The sequence below is a fragment of the Dermacentor silvarum genome, chromosome 11 (genome assembly GCF_013339745.2).
Source record: "Dermacentor silvarum isolate Dsil-2018 chromosome 11, BIME_Dsil_1.4, whole genome shotgun sequence".
NCBI classification, from domain to species: Eukaryota; Metazoa; Arthropoda; class Arachnida; order Ixodida; family Ixodidae; genus Dermacentor; species Dermacentor silvarum.
Genome location: NC_051164.1, coordinates 114,303,964 through 114,321,204, shown reverse-complemented (window position 1 = coordinate 114,321,204; position 17,241 = coordinate 114,303,964).

Sequence of the window (17,241 nt, the reverse complement as noted above, 5' to 3'; positions counted from 1 at the left end):
CATATGTTAACGAAACACGGGTGGCCCGACGAGAGTTCCTTTGTGCCCTTGAGGTACGCATAAAGCTACATCCCTTATTTATTGAACTCGCGCGTATAGGACGTGAATAAATAATTTTCACAGACGTCCGTAGCTTGTGACTTTTCACAGCGCGTGATTCCGTCATGGTTTATTTCGTTTTCTCCCTTGTGTTGTAGCTATCATCGTCAGCTTCCTTTCCCCCTTCAAACCTGCATCTTATTCTGGAAATAAATAAGCCTGCGCGGAGTGCGCTCCATTCCTTCCCGCCATGTTGGTCCCGGTCGAAGCTTCCCGAGCAGCGCTGCACACATTTCGCGGGCCACAGCGTCTGTCCGTCGGCGTCCGGTCTCTTCTTCGTGGTCGCCGTTGTACGCGATGTCGTCGTTTGATTCTCTCCCCCTCCACGCTGCCCGCTTGATATTATTTTCGCTGCCCAGCGGGGCTTTCTTTTGCGTCTCGTTAGCTGCCTCGGCTCTGGCGTTTTCTTGCTGCGACTGGCGGGCGCCCGCGCCAAAGCCGCCCTCCCCCCCGATGAGGGAGAGAGGGGTGGTGGGAGTGGCTGCTGGGCTCGCCGGATTGTGTCGTGTGTTGTTGCGCCCTCGCAAGATGCGCGCGTCCGTTTTGTCGTAACCTTCCCTTCCTTGCGCGGGCCGCTTTAGCCTTCGACATCTCCGTTGTACCTGTGTATCTTTAATGCTTCTCCTAGGAGGGGTCCAGGTGAAAAAGAAGGACGCACAGGAAAGGGCGGCCGACGCAGGCACATTTTTCTCCATTGTGATCGCCGACGTGCAGCCAGCTTGGCTCTTTCTTCTTCTTCTTTTTTTTTTTTTTCGGTCGGGATCGCGGTACTTGCGGGAGATATGTATTTGCGGTGCCTGTCGAAGGCCCTTCCGGCGCGTTCGTGACTGTTGCCTTTTTTGTTTTTTCCTCTCGGCGAGGAAGGATTCGCGTAGGTCAGAGAGCTCGGGCTGGTGGCATTCATTGCTGCGCTTCTTTAGTATTCGTCGCTTGAAAGGAGAGTGTAGGTGTATACGCGTTACACTGCTGCTTCGCTTGTTGTTTGCGAGGACATCCTCGCCTCCAATGCATCGCGCTGCCTCGTTCAGTGGCCGTGTCCTCCTCGATCTCGCGATGTCTTACGAAAGTGAAAGTATAATCAACTGCAACTGAAGTGGCATTTCAGCAACACTTATCGCAAGGGGATCATTTGACGGTGCCTTAAACATTCCGAGAATTGAAACGTGTCGTATCCTGTTACGGCTAAAGCCACCTACATTTCTTAGGCACAGACTAGCCGCAAGAAAAAAGAATATATGAAAGGATTTTGTAATGATGCATATGCGTAAGTTATGCAACATTACAATATATGTCGAATCAATGTGACAATTCGAAAGGAAAACCTGACGCGACGTGCGACACACGCACGACGTCAGCGCAACTAACTGAGCGGTGATACAGTGCTTGAGATGTCTAAAAGTTAACTGAGCTTTAAAGAAAGATTTCATATCGCGCTGATTTCGTCACTGTAGGTTTACTGACAGCCACTTTCCTTACAGACCTGCTCCAGGGGATAACGCCATACGTTATCTATCGTTGCCTACCGCGAACCTGCTGTTTCTGGCAGACGCGCGTGATTTTATTGGTCCCGAACTTTTTATAGTTTTACAGGAAAACAAGGTAGCCGCAGATTACTGCGGCCACAAATGAAGTGGCTCGGCGAGAAATCGCAAAAAGGCTCTTTTTTCGCTCTGCCCAAACGCCTCACGCCAGCGACGTAAGTTTGTTTATAAACATGAAGCGTGTCTTTGGCGCCAAATTCTGACGGATTTAAAATCAGTCTTTTGCTTTATTGATATGCTTGACCAATAAGGAGCGTCCTCTCACGCAAACCGACAGAAATTATCATTTCCATGGGACAAACACCAGGACGGATAGAAAGAACGAGGTGTACACGAGGTTGGCGCAATTGGGGGCGACATATATACTGCACCTTTAACCAGCGCAAATAAACGAGGAGGCAAGAAACACATATACAGCACCAGCGGTGTCAGCGCTGATCAGTGCTGGTCCTGTGTATATGTGCTTCTTGCGTCCTGGTTTATTTGCGCTGGTTAAATGTGAAGAAAGAACGACATACACACTATACCAACGCTGGTGCTGTTTGTCGTTTTTGCTATCTGTCCTGGTTTCTGTCCTATCTGTCCGCTGTTGATATAGAAATGATGCATTGCCAACTCAGCCAAATCGCTGTTTTATTGACAGAAAATGAGCGAATTGGCGAGGATTTATGATTATAATAAGTACGAATATTCAACGCACTGCTGGGATCTGAATGACGCCAGACAAAGAAAAACTTTGCTTCAAAAGCGAGTGTAAAACCACGAACAGACGAGAGTCGGCGTTCGTGGTATCCTTTTTGTCTCTCTTGTGCTCGCGTTTCTACGCCTGATTTTATAAGCATGCTCTCACCTCTTGTAAAGCTCAATGTACTGGACAGCAGTGCGACTCGCAAATTATGCCGTATGCAACAACATACTTTTCACGCCAGGCTGATTACATTATATATTTATTTTATTTATGTATTTGATACATACTGCCGGCCATTTTTGGAAGCCTTAGGCAGGAGTGGGAACAGGAACATATCGAAAACAAGCTCTGTGTACTAAAGCAAAACAAAATCACATAACAAAAGAAAGGAAAACATCAAAGGACACACACGCGCCAATGCGTACAAGCAAAGCACAAAAAAAAAAAGTATCAACATTGATTCCAATACATAAAATGATAACGTGCGCACACATTTCTGGTGTGAAGGCGCCTACGGCGCTTAATTTCTGATCGCTTGTAGGAATGAATCAACATTTGGCTGTTCAACCACATCAGGAGATAAGGCGTTCCAATGTATATATATATATATATATATATATATATGTGTGTGTGTGTGTGTGTGTGTGTGTGTGTGTGTGTGTAGTGCCACGAGCAGAAACACGTTCACGTTGCAGAAGAGACCGGTTCTTCAAGGTCATATTTGAGACAACAAATTCCGAGAAGATTAAGACAACCATCCGTGCAGGTTTTTCAGCAAATGTGCCAAGTGCAATAGTTGAACGTCAGTAATGTGACTCGGACGTCTTTCAATTTGCCTAACTGTGTTAACATTGCATGACATGACAGTAGTATTTTTAATCGCCGAATAGTCTATAGCTACTCAGATCGAGGCGGACGTGTAGCACACCAGTTGAATGCACTGTGAACGTAGAACCCTTTCATAATCGCCCACTCTGCCTGGTACCCGCTCGCATGGGTGTAAAATGTTATGCAAGCATTTGTCGCGCCTCGTAAGTGCCCACATTTACGGCCTCACACAGCGCCTGTAGCGTCGCCTTCTGAAGGAAAAATCGCGCAGCCTGTAAGATGATGCACTAAGCCGGTGAAGCCACGTGACTGGTTGTTTCCGTGTAGAACGCTGCACAGCATTTTTCCTTTCCCCAAATACACCAGTCGGCACGCTGGACAACGTTCACCGTAGCGTTTCTGATTGCGCCCTCCAAGGAAATTGTGCGCAGCTTCTGAGCGATACGTCGTCGAATTATGTCGAAAGTGTTTTTGGGTTGCGTGACGTGGCGGCGCCGCTGAGGTGGAAATGTTTCGGTTGCTCGCTTCCCTCGGCGCAGCTCTGTTTACTCCTGTGGCGGTATTATACGCGCCGGCAATGAAGGTAACGAAAAAAAAAAAAAAAAAGAAAACCTTTGATGCTACGGCACCGCATGTGATGGCCTGGTCACAGCACATGTCGCATTGCGTGGTCACAGCACGGTCACACGGCATTTTCAGGAGCCTATAGCGTGTCGATGTCTCGCCTCAATAAATTTAGTTCTCGCATCGCGGCGCGCTGTGAGATATAAAACTGTCGTTGGATGATCGGTGACGGAACATGTGAACGTCTTAAGGTGGGCGCCCCTTATTTTTCTTTTCACAAAGCCTGCAGTCTTCGGTGCTTTATTGTAACTGAAGACACAAGCCCTACATGTTTGTGAGCGAGTGAGTCGCTTGAACTCGGTCTGCAAGCGAAAAGAGCGCTGTTACTCTGGGGAGGGTAGGACAGCAAAGTAACGCGCGTCACAAATCAAGAGACTCCCGTTACTGTCCATAATTGACCATCCACTGACTTGTATTCGCCGAAAATGTTAAGCAGGATGAGTCATGACAGGAAATAAACTACATCTCGTCAAACCAGTAATCTGGAAAAGCTGTATATTGCTCTGACCATTTGACGCTCCTTCACTTTCTGATGTTAGTTATGTACACACCCAGAAAGGAGAAATATTTACCGACATTTCTTTCCGTTACTACCAGCCCGATTACTTAAAGGGGCATTAAAGGAAAATATTTGTAGGAGTCATGAGGGAGGTAGTGGCCGAATACTGCACCAGGGAGGTCAATTCCTGTTCTGGTGAGGGAATGACTTTGTTGAAGCTTAGTGGTCCTTCCTAATTTGGTTGCACCGGGACTAGTATAGCCCCACTAGCTCTCGGCGATATATATATATATTTGCCGTGTCAGGTGCCACTCCATGCCTGAAAATGTAGTAAACTGGAGGAGGATTCGAACTTACGACCTTGACCTTAACCGAGAAAGTGTAAGAGTGGGTTTGAAGATTAATATGCAGAAGGCAAACAATGTTCAATAGGCGGCAAGGGAACAAGAATTCAGGATCGCCAGTCAGCCTCTAGAATCTGTAAAGGAGTACGTTTATCTAGGTCAATTACTCACAGGGGACCCTGATCATGAAAAAGAAATTTACAGAAGAATAAAATTGGGTTGGAGTGCATACGGCAGGCATTGCCAAATCCTGACTGGAAGCTTACCACTGTCGTTGAAAAGAAAAGTGTACAGTGCTCACGGATTGAAACGGGACAATTTAGGCCTAACCAATGCGCATGCTTTTGTTTCCACCGTGGGTAGTTCGTGTGACATCGGCGTAATCTCGACTCGTACGCTTAGATCAGAGTCCGCGTCACCTTTTGTGACCAGATTCGAAGCAACATGACATCGTACTCTCGAGTAATTGCACATAAGGAGTGATCTACCATAAATTTGCCTGTCCCGTTTCAATCCGTGCGTACTGTACAATCACTGCATTCTACCGGTGCTAACATATGGGGCAGAAACTTGGAGGTTAACAAATAAGCTCGACAACAAGGACCGCACAAAGAGCGATGGAACGAAAAATGTTAGGTCTAACGTTAAGAGACGGGAAGAGAGCGATGTGGATCAGAGTGCAAACGGGGATAGACGATATTCTAATCGACATTAAGAGAAAAAAGTGGAGCTGGGCAGGCCTTGTAATGCGTAGGATGGAAAACCGGTGGACCATTAGAGTTACAGAATGGATACCAAGAGAAGGGAAGCGCAGTCGAGGACGGCAGAAAACTAGGTGGGGTGATGAAGTTAGGAAATTTGCAGGTAGAAATTGCAATCAGCTAGCGCAAGACAGGGGTAATTGCAGATCGCAGGGAGACGCCTTCGTCCTGCAGTGGACATGAATATAGGCTCATGATGAATTGCCAAAATTGGAAGGGTTACGTTCCATTAATATGTGGCCAGGAAAACTAATCCATTCGTCAGTCGCTATCGGCAAAAAAAAAAAAAAGTTAGTTCAAAGCGCTAGTTTAACCAAGAATGCGCTTCAGACTGAAGGAATTATAGACGGCATAAGTACGATTTGGTGGCAGGAGAAGCGTACTTAGAATTTAGGACATTTGCAGGCGCAAGCTGGAATCAGCTAGTGCAAGACCGGGGTAATTGGAGCTCACAGGGAGAGGCCTTCGTCCTGCAGTGGACATAAATATAGGCTGATGATGATGATGTAATGAAAATATTAAGCCCAGTTAGGAATGACCGAGGCTCATGCTATCTTGCAGGAGCTTGCAGGAGCCTCGGTTCGAATCCTGACGTCTTTTTTTCTTTTTCGGTGTTAACACAACCGCAATTAACACAATTGGTTGTTAACACAACCAATGTCAGCCTCACGGCTGACTTTGGTTGTGTTAACTGTAACTCATTTCGAGCTGATAACAAGCTCAAGCTCGTGCCCGGAGATCACTCAACGGAAGCGGCCATAGCTTCTCTATGCAAGGAAACTAACGGCAGAACCACGCTTTTATTCATTAAGTCATGTTTTGGCAGCTTGAGAAAGAAATTTTCGCAGCTGTGAAACACATTCATAGCGTGCGCCTGTGATTTGATTTGTCTTGATTTGTTAGATTTTACGTTTTGGATTGTGTGGCTGTTTTGACTAAAACCAATCCCCCTCTCTGTCCTTCGCAGGTGAGTGTGCCCCCTGGCCGTTTCCTCGGCGTGCATGGAGAAGGTGCGGCGAGCTCTCGGCCTGGTAAACTTCCTTAAAAAATGTCCTGTGAATCTGTCGCCAGGGCAGCCGAGCGCATATGGAAACTAAAGGAGCGCGAGTTTTCTTTCCTTCTTTCTTTCGTTTGAAGCAAGCTTTAGCTGATATCGTGCAGTGTTACCGTGCAACCGGCCCAACCACTTGAAACACATGTGCCGTTCCGAATCCTGTGCCGAGTATTGTAAACAAATGGGCAAGAAGAGCGGACGACAACGTTGGCACTCCTTTCTTTCTATGACGTTCGTCGCTTTAAACAACCATCTTTGCTAAGTAACTTTTGAAAGCTTAATGTTTACTTTTTGTGTTTTAAGGGAAATTCACGTCAGTATGTAGAGTCCGCCAAAAAGATTTTTCTAAACATTTTTTTTGCCCGCGCTGAGTCCGACTGTAGCGCCACCACATCTTCGTTACGTCTCGCTCGTTCTGCAGCTTGTCTATAACCGGCACATGTACAACAGCAGCATTGAGACTGCAGTCATCCGTTAACACCGTGTTCGTTCGAAGATGCACAGAACGTCACCATTCATTTAGCGCTGCGTTTAACCATCGTTTCTGGCTGAAGGATATTTTTGCGCCCGCGCGTAAGATGTTTATGTGTGTATAAAGTGTGCGTATAAACCGTCTGTGCATTCAACAGGACGTGGTAACGGCGCCTGGAAAACCAAAAAAAAAAAAAAAAAAGGAAGCCTGGTTATTGACCGTACACTTTGGTTTTTTGGTGGAGCCAATATAGGAGACGTCCATCCGAAAGTCGTGGCATGTGTCTAACGCACGAAATACTCATCTGTACGCTGAATACAGAAATAAACCGCAAGCAGTAAACACACATTAAATAGCACCGCCAAACGGCCTATGCACATCGCAACAGCACACCATAAAACATTTAAAAACAATTCTGTGGTTTTTCGTGCCAAAACCACGATCTGAGTGCTCCACTTTGTCATTTATTTAACCATTCCAATGCGAATTCCTATCTAGATGTATTAAAAATGGCCAAAGTTGTACCAGTATACAAAACGGGCAACCATAATATTCCCGGCAGCTACAGACCGATATGCGTATTGAGTATAGTAAACAATATCTTTGAAAAATTAATCGATCAACAGCTGAAGGACTTCCTTAGCAAGAATAACCTAATTTGCCCGGAACAGCATGGTTTCGTCCCAGGGAAATCCGCATCAACAGCTGTGCTTACTTTATCTCAAACACTCAACTCTGCCCTCAACCATCAAAAGATTGCTATTGGAATTTTTATCGACATAAAAAAGGCATTTGATACCATTTGTCACTCTGCGCTACTGAAAGAACTCAAGTGCTATGGTATTATTGATGGCGCTCATGACTTCTTTCCCAGTTATCTCACATCGCGAAAGCAGAAAGTACTAATTGACGGTTTTCTATCCGAGTCTAGGAATGTCACATGTGGTGTACCGCAAGGATCCGTATTGGGTCCCATTTGATTCGCTCTATACGTTAATTATTTCCCGCGGATTCTACAATCGTCCAAAGCATTAATGTATGCGGACGATTCTGTAATTTTATTCACAGGTAGTTCACTTGAAACCTTACAATATACTGTATCCAATGAACTACTAGCTGTTTCAATGTGATTTCGTGAAAATCAACTGCTACTAAATGCCGATAAAACAAAATACGTTATTTTCCATTAACGAATGAAAACTTTGAACTACGTTTCAATTAGCATATCATTAAACAATCGAACCACTGAATGTGTTCCGACTATTAAATATCGAGGCATTATATTTGTCAGTAACCTTAACTGGAGAGACCAAATCAGTACCGTTTGCATAAAGCTGTCATTCAGCTGTTACACTCTCATACGAGCACGTCAATACTTTGACTTGACATTGCTGCGAATATTATATTTTAGCCTATTTCACTGCCACCTTAGCTATTGTTGCGAGTCCTGGGGCCAAACGTACATAACATACCTTACTCCGTTACTCCGATTACAAACACGAGCTGTTACTTTCTCCTCGGTGCGTCATCCCTCTAACCCTCTATTTCAGAGGCTGCGTATACTGCCGTTTACTGACATACGGAACTACAAGATTTCCTGCTTAGTAAATAAAATAATAAACACAAACACACCTCTGCCGCGTACCATTTTCACATTTCCGTCGTTAAACACACGGTATGCACGCAACGGTAATCTTAATCTTCCTTTATGTTCGAATGTGTACGGCGAAAGATTAAGCTGTGCAACAATTTGCCTCTTGAAGTACGTAAAACTCTGAAGAAATTTTGACATTACGTGCAAATGCCACTTCTTATCTTACCAAGCACGTTCTTGAGATTTTTATATTTTAAAAAATCATGTGTATGTTAATTTGTTCTTTGTTTGTTCGTTTTCAGCGCAGTCCTGTGATTATACAGGGCGTTTCATTTTAGCTGCACCAAATTTTTAAAAATTGCCTGTGGCAGATAGCACATATATAACCCTTGATCTAAACTACTCGATGAGGCGGCCATTACTTCCACGATAAATCAAAACGCCTATTTGAATAATTAACATATTTACGCTAATTAACTTGTTGATTAATTTTTTATGGTACATCTTTCAATCTACGAATTATAGCCGCTGAGTTCGCAAGGCGTATCCACTTGGAACAAATTCTCAGGACTGAACCAGTTTCGAGATATTAATTTTTAACGTGTCCGACGAAATGTATAGGCGTTCCAGTTAACTTTTTGCGGAAAACGCTGTTTTATGCATCGAAGCACAAAGTTAACTGGAACGCCCATGCATTTCGTCGGACACTCTGAAAATTAATATCTGGAAACTGGTTCAGTCCTGAGAATTCGTTCCAAGTGGATACGCCTTGCGAACTCAGCGGCTATAATTCGTAGATTGAAAGATGTGCCGTAAAATAATTAATTAGAAAGTTAACTAGCGTAATTATGTTTATTATTCAATTAGGTGTTTTGATTTCTCGTGGAAGTAATGGCCGCCTCATCGAGTAGTTTAGATCAATGATTATAATTGTGCTATCTGGCACAGGCAATTTTTAAAAATTTGGTGCAGCTAAAATGAAACACCCTGTATATATAGTATTTACCGCTTATGTATAATACTTTCGCTATTTTGTTTGTATGAGACTGGTAATTATTGCAATACATGTTGTTTTTTTGCATTGGACCCATCAATAGCCGCTTTAGGCTATGGGACCAAATATATTTGTACGTATTTTTCATATTATTGTGTAATAAAATTCCCCTTTGATTTGATTGATTTATCTTATTATGATTCATGCCGTATTGCGGGACTCCGGATTAACTTTGACCACCTGGGGATATTTTAAGTGCACCCGATGCATACACGGGTGCTTTTGCATGTCACCCTCATCAAAATGCGGCGGGTGATGATTGTTATGTTTTCCGGAATTTTTAAATATCGCCTGAGGCAGATAGCATAATCCTTGTCCTTGAGCTGGATTATTGGAAGAGGCGGACATTACTAGCACGAGAAATCGAAACACGTATTCAATTGTGTGATTACTATGTTTGCTGTGTTTTCGGCTACAGACTTGACTCAGTTGCCTAAGAAGGCAATTGAAGAATTGCGTAGTGAGCTTAAAGAACTCGAGGAGATCATGGAAGCTTTGAACGAGGTCAAATAACTTAATAAGGTTGTCGGTGATCTTAAGTGTATAAAAACGAACTCGCAGAAGTGCTCCGCGAGTACATCGAGTTGAGGTCTCATAATGCAAAGCTATCGCAAAGGCTGGAAGAACTGGAACAATATCAACGTTCAAACAACAAAGAAATCAAAGGCGTGCCCCACGATGTCGAAACATTAACTATATATGGTAAAGAAAATTGGTCAGCTTATTTATGATGAGGTGTTAGACTCAGATATAGATACATGTCACATAGTGCCTACGGCTATACATGACCAATTCAACATAGTTGTGCGCTTTGTACGACGCAAAAAGAGAAATGATTTCCTGTCCAAAGCAAAGAAAACAAAACTTGAAACGGTAATGCTAGGCCTAGACGTTTCTCCTCTCGTTTATGTCAGTGAGCATCTAACTAGGCAAAACAAACAGCTGTTGGAAGCAGCTATTAAGCATAAGAAAGAGGTAAGTTGCAAATTTGTATGTACAGCGGGCGGTAAGGTCTTTGCCAGAAGACACGAAACGTCGCCTCTTTAACGCATCCGCACTATGGAGGACATTGGAAAAAATTGCAAGATGAAAGCGCTGTGTGGTCCGTACGTCTGCTGTACAATTATAGTTTGCATAATGTTGCCATGCCGCTCTATGCCAACAAATATAATTCCTTTAATGAAACATTTTCAAGCCTAAACCTTAACAAGCAACTGTCCCTTATTCACCTTAACGCTAGAAGTGTCTTTAACGAGTAATATGCCTTGCATTAATTATTTGACAATATAAAAGTTAAATTCGGTGTATTAATGGTTACTGAAGCATGGTTAACCACAGATGACAACCCGCCACACTTCCGCGGATAAGATTGCTTCGGTCGTATTCGTGCTGCTGGTCGGGGTGGTGGTGTGGCTATGTATATACTAGAACAGTCCTACCGTGAAGTGTTACCAGAGTTTTCTTTTATTGATGATGATGTTGAATGCCTAACTGTCTGTTTAAAGAAAGCTATGGTTGCTGTGGCCACCTTCTGGAAATAGACAAAAATTTGTCATTTGGCGATAATATGTTAAATTTCCTGTGTGATTCCAAGGCTAAATTTGTCATAATGGGAGATATGAATATTAATATGCTACCGAGCTTTACATATGCAAGAGAACTTGGTAGCATATTCCAGTCTTATGCATAAACAAACGTTGTCTCTTCGGCCACTCGCATAAATAATGAAATTGCAACATTGTTGGACTTGTGTATCACAAACGTACAGCCGTCAATGACATCTTCTGATATTTTATCAGATATTAGTGATCACCTTCCTGTTTTTGTTTTGTTTTGTGTTCATTGCAAGCAAGAATAGTAATAACGAGCCTGCATCGAGCTCCTATCGAGATGTTAACGAGAAGAAGCTATCGAGATGTTAACGAGAAGAAGAAAGTGAACCGAGGGGCCCGATTTTTATTATCATATCATAAGAAGCCAACAAACAATGACAACATGGGGGACATTACTTGTACTTACTAATTGAATTAAAGAAATGATAAATTAAGGAAAAATGAAAACGGATGAAAAAACAACTGTCCGCAGATGGGGAACGAACCCACGTCTTCGCATTACGTGTGCGATGCTCTCACCATTGAGCTACCGCGGAGCCGTTTTCCCATCCGCTTTCTGGGGTATTTATGTTTTACAACTAGAATTAACGCTGGGCGTGTTAGCCAGCGCCACCACTCACAAGCTTGTGAGGCTTGTGAGTGGTGGCGCTGGCTAACACTCTCAGCGTTAATTCTAGTTGTAAAACATAAATACCCCAGAAAGCGGATGGGAAAACGGCTCCGCGGTAGCTCAATGGTGAGAGCATCGCACACGTAATGCGAAGACGTGGGTTCGTTCCCCATCTGCGGACAGTTGTTTTTTCATCCGTTTTCATTTTTCCTTAATTTATCATTTCTTTAATTCAATTAGTAAGTACAAGTAATGCCCCCTATGTTGTCCTTGGTGTCATTGTTTGTTGGCTTCTTATGATATCGAGATGTTAAGTTGCACACGGTGAATAGGTTTCGAGCACTTCTACATGATATAAATTGGGGAGTCGTCGTAACGCAATTGGATGCCAACAAAGCTATAGATTAATTTTCGAAAAATTGAAGGTATGCTACGAGATTGCATTTCCAAGTAAAGTACGAAAGGAGCATAATAAGAAAGCTAGAAAGTCATGGATAACGACAGTCCTTGTTTAAAAAAAAAGTTGTCGCAGTTTCACCTGAAAGGCGAAGTATCAATTGCGATAGCAAATTTGTAGAGAGCTATACGGAGTAATGATAGTAGCTTTATCAGCTGTATAAACTTGGACATGCAGCAGCACCGGCAACACGCAGAACTGTTGTCGACGCCCTCGGCGTTTTGCCCGCGTTCGCACAAAATGCGTGCGGCGTTGGTTACTGTTGCCGGAGCCTCTGATATAAATAGGCACTTGGTGCCGCAGCTAAGCGTCGCCTCCCTTCCCTCCCCCTCCCCCCCACGGCCTTTCGTGCGTCAGAAGAAGGCGCGTTTGCTCTACATATATGGTGATGGTAAAGGAGGAAAGAGACGCCTACTTCTGCAGCCCTTAATGGAGCACGGCACAGAACGCGCGTTTGTGCTCCGCCGTGCGTTCACTCCCCGTGAAAGCGCGCGTCCCTCGCGCCCTTTCACTCTCACATACAGCATTCGGCGGCGCGCGGCGACGATTTCATCTCCACTGACGTCATACGGAACCTCACGGCGACGGCGACGCCGACGGCAGAAATCTGCTTTGGAGTGTCCATATAATTGCTATCGCAATAAAAAATTCACCGACAAAACTAAATGCACCATTTTTTTGTCAAATCGCGAGATCCCTGTAAAATTAGCGAGTTCAGACAAGTCAGAATACTATAAAACGCTGTTCTCACGTATTCGCAACGGCCTCCGAAAATCTGGCATGAGCTTAATAACCTTACTCATAGGACAGCTTCCAGTCATGCAGTACAGCTGCCAACCGCCCATGGTACTGTTCCTACAGCCACTGCATTAAACGCGCATTCCATAGTTAGTGGTGAATATACGCCTTCCACTAGGAACCTAACAGATGGTACATTCGTACTTAAGAAACAATGACTAGTAAACTTTATTTCTTTATCTCGAACAACCTACATTGAGGTACAGGGATTAATAAGCAACCTTAAGAATAATACTATAAATGTAGGGTATGATTGCATTAAAGTTGAAACCATTAAGCATGTCTCGGATATTATTTGCAAACCTTTGACGCATATTATTAATTGTATGGTGGAGTCTGGAGTGTTTCCAGATGATCTTAAGATAGCCAGGATATGTCCAGTGATGAAGAAGGGTGGAGATACAAACGTTAATAATTATAGGCCAAAGTCTGTGCTTCCGGTGTTGTTTAAGCTGTTTGAAACTGTTATCAGAGATCGTTTAACAAGCTTTCCTTGAGAAACACAAAATCCTGTATAAATCACAGTTCGGTTTCCGTAAACATTTTTCAACTGATCAGGCATTAGTGGAAGTGAAGGACACGATAATAAACAACATAGATGATAAGGACTATACACAATAGGTCTGTTTTTAAACCTTCAGAAAGCTTTTGATTCTGTTGATCATGACGTACTGCTGTCCAAACTATGTTATGGTACTCGAGGAATCGCACTTGACCTGATGAAGAATTACCTAACAGGCAGGCTACGTATGTACCCTTCAATAACGATATGTCGGAAACATTAAAAATAATCAGAGGGGTACCCCAAGGGACAATACTTGGACCATTATTATTTAATTTATACATAAACGATCTAGCTGAATTACCAAATTTCCATAGTTTAATTATGTATGCTGATAATGCTAACGTCTTTTTCGTGGCTAAAACACTTTCACATATGCAGCAGTTAGCTAAAGAGTATTTAAATGTATTATCAATTTGGCTGTGTAACAAACCACAGTTAAATGTAAATAAAACCATATATGTTATCTTCGTACCAAAAAATAAGCCTCTGAACGAAGACATAACCATAATATTTAATAGCACTAAGATAGAGGAGGTAGAGGCCCAGAAATATTTTGGTGTCTGGTTTCAGGAAGACCTGTGTTGGTATACACATGTGGAAAAGTTAACGGTAGAACTAAGTAAAGCTGTGGGCTGCCTCGTTATACTTAGTGAGTTGCTGCCATTGTGGTTAAAATATATGCGCTCTATTATACGCTATTTCATTCCATATTATCATACTGCAGCGTAGTATAGAGTACCACTAGCAACCAGAATTTATCTAACATAACTGTGTTACAGAAACGGGTTCTGCGAAAATTTGAAAACTATCATGGATGACCGCATGGCTTACGTACTCAACTGTTTCTTAAGCATGAAATACTAAACGTAACCCAGGTATATACTTATAGACTAATACAGCATGTAAAAAAATCGATTATATAGAATTGCGTCAATTAAACCTTTACCACAGTATTGCCTGAGGAGAAACATAAGGATACCGCAAATTAAAACTCATTATCGTAGACAGTATATAAACTGCCATATTCCCATTTTGTTAAATGGAATAGGGCAGGAAATTAACTTTAATGAACGCTTCAATGAAACGTGTCTTAGAATATTAGTGTTAGAATATAGTAGTGTGCAAAATTGAGGGTTTCTTTTGTGTTCTCATGGAAATTTACTTCTATTCTTTCATGTGCATTTTGAATACATTAAGCATACACTTGTGCGAGAACTATTGTTCTCAGTATTTCTATGTATTAGAGTGCGTTTACACTTCGTACGTGAATATTGCTTTATGCTTAAATTTCCTCGAAACGAACTACTGTCTTTATTTACATCGCTGGTTTATAAAAATTGTATAATTTGTGCCCATGTAGGTATCTAATGGAATTGCATCACACTTTATTGCGTGTATGTGCGCTTTCCCCGCTTGAAATGCTGACTGGAGCAAGAGCCCTTGTCAGGCTATATGCCTTTAGCTCTTGCTTCACTTTCTTTTGTATTTTGAAAGAATGAACTTCTTTTTCAAACTAATCAACAGAAATGCAATAATTGCCCTAACTAATTACTTTACGGTACACATTGCAATTTACAAATTGCAACCAGTGAGTTTGCGAGACGTATCTACTTGAAATGAATCTCCCGGATGACACCAGTTTCGAGATATCATTTCCCAAAGTGTGGGTCGAAATAAATGGGCGTTCCTGTTACTTTTGTGCTTCAATGCTTAAAAAAAGCGTTTTGTTAAAAAAGTAAGTGGAGTAACTGCATTTTTACGGCTAGTTTGATGGCGCATATCTCCGAACTGGTGTCGTTCTTGAAATTAATTCTGAGTGGACATGCCTTGCAAACTTATCGGCTACAATTCGTAAATTGTAAAGTAATTAAAATTAGTTAAAAATTCAATTCGTAAAGTAATTAATTGAAAGTGAATTAATTGAAAGTGGCCATTCGCAATGTGTCACTGCTTGTGTGTGGCCATTCTTCGCTCATCCTCCAGTGGGTGGACGCGCCCCTGTGACACAAGGGGTTGTATAGAAGTATGGACAAGTACAGATGTTTTAAATGTATTTGAGGCTTCGTTTCACAGACTCCAACATGCGAGTTTTATCTACACGAGTATTTCTTTCGTACATACGGAACATAGCAATTTGAGAATCAGCGATAGATACGTCCGACGATCATGAAAAACAAATTTCACTCTCCAAACATGGCGATGGGTCGCCAGGTGCTTAACCGTGTTCGTATTTGCGACCAGACGAGACCGGTTTTCAAAATTTCGTTCTACCACCGTGGAAAAGATTTCGCCGCTGCCTTTGGACAGCGTGCTTCGCGTGTTTGGCACCCCGTTCGTTTCCAACGTCCCGCAGCAGGACGATGGCGTGACGCATCTTCTCGTTTGGCTTAATCGCTCCGTTGCGTGAGGCGCTGTCTTCCGACGGTCCGCGACTGTGGCGGCGGTGTCGGACGCCATCCGCCGCAAAGGCCTCCGCAGTTCAGACACCGCACGGCATATCGCTTCGTCTGCCGTGTCCTATTCTCCGCAGGCGGCCGCGCGGAGTCGTGAGAGCGCGTCTCTGCACCTCCCTTTGTGCGTGCGTGCTGTGATTGTGTGCGTATGCGGCTCACATAGTGCATGCGCGCGTCTGGGCCTGTCATCCGGTGTAGGTCGGGATTCCCGAATGATAGCACGGATCCTGACGGCAGGCCGTGCCCGACTCTGTTCTCATCCCGCTATGCGTCCGATCGGAAGCCCTTTATTACGGGGTCACTGGTGCTCTCCCTGCGCACTTTGTCGTAGTGCTTCTTTTTTCTCTCGATTGCCGACCACGCGTGTCACGTTCGGCCTGCATTGCAGTCCGCTCGGTGCCCATTTCCCAGCGTGCTTTGCTAGGCGTGCTTTTGTAGAGAGGCGCGGCGAGTGGACAGATTAAGGATGTAAGGCACCGGGACAACGTGAAGTGCCCAAGAATTCGCAGTTGATTGTGCAGTCGGCCAAAAAATGAAGCGCTATCTTAGCTGCAGAAAACTAAAGCTGCTTTGCTTGCGCAACTTTCAGACCCTCACAATGGGGTGTGCCATATCGATTTTGGCTGCACCAGAAACTGCTAGGGTATCCGAACTTTACTAATCTGTTTACTTGTATCGCGTCTTGTTCGCAGAGGCAGGGCCTGTTAGTGACACGTGTTTCGCGAATTTTCGCAGACCGCTTGAACATGCTTCATCTTCGGGCTCGAGTGCCTCGACTTAGAAGGTGCGGCGCGTCCATTGAAACAGACAGAATGTGTTCAGTTGACGTAGCACGCCACAGCCATACGTGGCTCTCCCGCTGGCTAGCCCTTTCTTGTATCCTAGTGCAGGTAGCCATGGTTAGCTCATTTCGTGAGCTTCATTAGTCAGCAAAAGTTAGGCAATTCCCTCTGAATTGCTTGGAATTGTCGGAACTAAGTTTTACACAAAAAAGGCACGTGCCCCGCAGTGCAATGGTACATGCTTTGCGCTATTTGCTCGTGAATATATCTGCTGTTTGTACGTTTGGTGCTTTGTAACTTGCGCGATTGGACTATTGCATGTCCGGCCTGAACGCGATGTGTGTGTGTGTCCTCTGTGCTGCGCTACGTGGAGACGGCGTTAGTTTTTATTCGTTAGTGCTGCAC